We start from the raw sequence: 5301 nt of genomic DNA on the forward strand, positions 1-5301 counted from the left end.
GACTGCTCACATACTAGTGAGCAGTCTTACAGATATAATGAGCATGGCAAATTCTTCAGTGTGCTTTCAAGCCTAAGTTAATACCATCAGGTAATCTATATTGGTGAGAGACTTTAATAATTTTTTTTTTTTTTTTTTTTTTTTTTGCGGTACGCAGGCCTCTCACCCTTTAATAATGTTTTGATGTGACAAGGCTTTTAGCAGGTGTCCCATCTTAGGCTTTATTAGAAAATTCATTATGGATAGAAACCAGATAAATGTAATTATTGTGTCCTGTCCTTTAAACAAGGAATTTATTCACTGAAGAATTCATTCTGGAGATTACCTCACAAATGTTATGAATGGGAGAGAAAACTTTACTCGGGGCTCACATCTCACTAATCGTAAGACAGTCCATACTGAACAGAACATTACAGCTGTTCACCACCTTGGGACTGTTATATATTTTTTTAAGACTCCTTAATACCTGCTCTCATTCTTGAATATGCGGTATATGAATGTATTTTTTCTTGTTCTTTCATGTGTCTAAATAAATGTCATGGTATGCACCTTGATTTAATTTTATTTATTTATTTATTGGCTCTGTTGGGTCTTGGTTGCTGCGTGGGCTTTCTCTAGTTGTGGCGAGCGGGGTCTACTCTTCGTTGCCGTGTGTGGGCTTCTCATTGCGGTGGCTTCTCTTGTTGCAGAGCACAAGCTCTAGGTGCTTGGGCTTCAGTAGTTGTGGCACGCGGGCTCAGTAATTGTGGCTCGCGGTCTCTAGAGCGCAGGCTTAGTAGTTGTGGCGCATGGGCTTAGTTGCTCTGCGGCATGTGGGATCTTCCCAGACCAGGGCTCGAACCCCTGTCCCCTGCATTGGCAGGCAGATTCTTAACCACTGCGCCACCAGAGAAGCCCCCTGCACCTTGATTTAGATGAAGAGAAAATAGGAATGTAGTAAGTGTATGCAAAATACTAAAAATTTAAAAATCATGCAATTTCACATTTGTCCTTTACATAAATGTCATGACATGCACCTTGATTTACATGATGGGAAAATAGTATAGTAAACACATGCAAAATATTAGAAAATTTAAAAATGATACAATGTTTTTGTCCTTTTTTTAAAAAAAAAATTTATTTATTTATTTATTTATGGCTGTGTTGGGTCTTCGTTTCTGTGTGAGGGCTTTCTCCAGCTGTAGCAAGCAGGGGTCAGTCCTCATCGCGGTGCATGGGCCTCTCACTATTGCGGCCTCCCCCGCTGTGGAGCACAGGCTCCAGACGCGCAGGCTCAGCAATTGTGGCTCACGGACCCAGTTGCTCCGCGGCATGTGGGATCCTCCCAGACCAGGGCTCGAACCCATGTCCCCCGCAGTGGCAGGCAGACTCCCAACCACTGCGCCACCAGGGAAGCCCTATTTTTGTCCTTTTTGAACTCAGTGCTTTTTTTTTTTGCCTGCATGCTGTCTACATTGCTGACTGTGGGCTTTTTCTTATTGTGGTGATCAGGGGCTACTCTTCGTTGCGATGCATGGGCTTCTCATTGCAGTGGCTTCTCTTGTAGAGCACAAACTCTAGGCACGTGGGCTTCAGTAGTTGAGGCCTGCAGGCTCTAGAGCACAGGCTTAGTAGTTGTGGCGCATTTACTTAGTTGCTCCGCAGCATGTGGGATCTTCCCAGACCTGGGATCAAACCCCTGTCCCCTGCATTGGCAGGCGGATTCTTAACCACTGCGCCACCAGGGAAGTCCATCAGTGTATTAATTTTAAAGGATCAGTGTTCATGGCTTTTCTTTTAAAAATGAGTATACAATGGGAACGTTTTTGTTTGAGAAATGAGAAATTTCATATATTCACCCTTAAAGCATTTTTTTGTTTTTTGCTAGTTTGCACTTGTGGTCATTCACTGGAGTATAGTAGAACCCCACCCAAAGTTTGGTTTGGTTATTGAGGGTGATATTAACATTGAAATGTTTTGAGAATGTTACATAATTCAGCTTTCTAGGCACATGTTGGAGACTTCCAAGGTGTTCAAAAAATGGTTTGAGAGGACAGGGAATGGTGATTGGCTTGGTGTGTTAAGGAAATTACTTGATGAGGCTTGACGTTTGAACTTCCAGGTTGAATCAAAGAAGGGACCCTTCAGGCTTTTTTTATCAGCTTGCTCAGGCCGAATGGGAAGATGTTGTCCCGAAGATTAAAAGGTGTCAGTAATCAAACACTGAAAAATGGACTCTGTTTGACAAAACAGTGAATATTTGCTCTTAAAACTCCTGATTTCTTGATAAGGAACACCACACTTTTCTTTATGATAATAATTTATTACATTTTTTTGTTTGCAGCACATTCATCTCATTGTGCAATATGGTTGTTGAAAATGCTTATAAAATATTAAATAAATTGCCTAAGGTATTTTTATCCTAGATTAATAAAAATGGGTGTTTGGAAGTGTTTATCAGATAATATAACTAAGCAATTTAGTAGAAGAGCAATTATCGATAGGCTCTTAAAATCTCAATTTCAAATTGTGGTATTAAGCAATGTGGTCTTACATAGTTAATTTTCTACTGTAAGATATATATATATATTTTTTGGCTGCACCACGCAGCTTAGGGGACCTTGGTTCCTTATCCAGGTATCGAACCCGGTCCCTGCATTGAAAGAGCAGAGTCCTAACCTCTGGACTGCCAGGGAATTCCAGAAAAAAAATTTTTCTGAATACAGTTTTTTCTTAGCATTACTTTTTTCTTTCCCCACATATTTCCCTTGTTTTAAACCAAAGGATCTCTAAATCAGTGGGTTGTTTTAGGATTCCTGTGAAATGAAAATGAACATAACTCAATGAGGGGTAGAAAGTAGAGGCACTGTAAATATGAAGAGAGTTCCTTTAGGACTTTAGTTCATTTTGGAATGCCATGAGGGTAAACTGAAATCTTTTAATGTGGGAGTTGGCTGTGGTTAGGTTTTCAAAATCCAGTATGTGGAGTTTAGGAAGCACACAGTGAAACCAAAAGGATTAATGAGATAGACCCCAAGAGTCCAACTATGGTTTGTAACAAGGAGACAATCTCCATTGCCAAATGCCTGAAAGTCATTCTGCCATTTCCCAGTGATGTATTGACATTCAAAGGCAGAGCTCCTTGCAGAGAAAATAAGATTTGTGCTATTTTTTAGCATGACAACTGATACCCATTATGCTCCACTTAGACTTTGTTACTAACCAAAATAATATAGATTCTTTGATAAGTGATCTTTAAAAAAAAATTTAATTTATTTATTTGGTTGTGCTGGGTCTTATTTGCGGAAGTCGGGCTCCTTGGTTGTGGCATGTGAACTCTTAGTTGCGGCATGCCTGTGGGATCTAGTTACCTGACCAGGGATCCAACCTGGGCCCCCTGCATTGGGAGCATGGATTCTTAACCACTGCACCACCAGGGAAGTCCCCTTTAATAAGTGATCTTAATTTCTATTTCTATTGTCTTTCATATTACACTTCAAATACAAGTCACTGTTATTAATGTGTTATGCATAGTAACTTAACTGAATTTTCATCTCTAAAAAAGGGACTTTTTCTCATTTCAGAAATGAAGGAATTTAGGACAAAGACAGGTTTAAAGACTCATTCAGTTCCATCCCAGCAAGTGGCTGAATCAGGATACGAAGCAGGTTGTGTGTTGTAATCATGAGTAATGATTATTCAATAGTAAAGCTGTTTCCTTTCCATATTACCTAGGTGGAGGAAATTTATTGGTCTTACGTTTTGGTTTTGTTCGTAATTGTATTTCCCCACACTGTTGATGTGAAAGAAAGATTATTTATTGGATAATTCAGGTCAGTTATTGTATACTCATTTAGATTCGATACATCCTCAATTGGTCCTCTGCAGGATTACATGAAGACTTACCAGCAGGTATGTCTGCATTGGAAAAGATTTAACATAATATCCAGTTCATCCACATGTGTGTGCTGTCTCCATGCCCAATGCAAATGACAAGTCACATGTCTTTCTCTTTCCCAAGTAACAGAAAACAAAAGACCCTTCATCACGTCAATAAAGAGTAGCTTAGGGACTTCCCTGCTGGTCCAGTGTTTAATAAGACTTCACCTTCCAGTGCAGGGGGTGTGGGTTTGACCCCTGGTTGGGGAGCTAAGATCCCACATGCCTCGCGGTGAAAAAATCAAAACATAAAACAAGCAATATTGTAACACTCAGTAAAGACTTAAAAAATGGTTCACATAAAAAGTCTAAAAAAAGAGTAGCTCATGTCTCACCAGCTTTTTTTTTTTTTTTTTAAAGTTGAGCCTTTATTTATTTATTGGCTGCATTGGGTCTTCGTTGATGCACGCAGGCTTTTTCTAGTTGCGGCGAGCAGGGGCTACTCTTTGTTGCGGTGTGCAGGCTTCTCATTGCTGTGGCTTCTCGTTGCAGAGCATGGGCTCTAGGTGCGCAGGCTTCAGTATTTGCAGCACGTGGGCTCAGTAGTTGTGGCTCGTGGGCTCTAGAGCTCAGGCTCAGTAGTTGTGGCGCACGGGCTTAGTTGCTCCACGGAGTGTGGGATCTTCCCGGACCACGGCTCGAACCCATGTTCCCTACATTGGCAGGTGTATTCTTAACCACTGCGCCACCGGGGAAGTCCTCACCAGCTTACTTCTATGATGAGATAATCTTTGCATGACTTAGACCTCCAGTCTCAGATGCTAGGTCTTGTCCCTGAGTCTCTGGAATTGAGCAGAGTGTTGAGTTTGGCCTCCTGCTTGAATGTGAAGAGAAAATGGAAAAGCTGTTCTTTAGGGTGTAAGAAGTAGCACTTACTACTTAGGGAGAGTTTTGTATTTGTTATTCTAGTTTGCAATACAGAGAAACGCCCAGTGCAGGAAATATTTCTGAATCCACCGCCCCACAGCAACCACTTGGAGACCCAAGTTTCCAGGCCTCTGAATTGCTTACTCCTTGCTAGCAGGATATGGGAGCAACCTGCTGGCAAAACAGCTTTTTTGAAACGTTTTCATCTTGCAGAAACAGCTTCCCATGTAAGTGGCCCACAAAATTTTAAGCTTTTACCTTAAAACTGTCACAGAGGACTTCCCTGGTGGCGCAGTGGTTAAGAATCCACCTGCCAATGCAGGGGACACGGGTTCGAGCCCTGTTCTGGGAAGATCCCACATGCCATTGAGCAACTAAACCCATGAGCCACAACTACTGAGCCTGTGCTCTAGAGCCCGTGAGCCACAACTACTGAGCCTGAGTGCTGCAACTACTGAAGCCTGCGTGCCTAGAGCCCATGCTCCGCAACAAGAGAAGCCACCGCGATGAGAAGCC

The sequence above is a fragment of the Physeter macrocephalus genome, chromosome 17, assembly GCF_002837175.3.
Source record: "Physeter macrocephalus isolate SW-GA chromosome 17, ASM283717v5, whole genome shotgun sequence".
NCBI lineage: Eukaryota > Metazoa > Chordata > Mammalia > Artiodactyla > Physeteridae > Physeter > Physeter macrocephalus.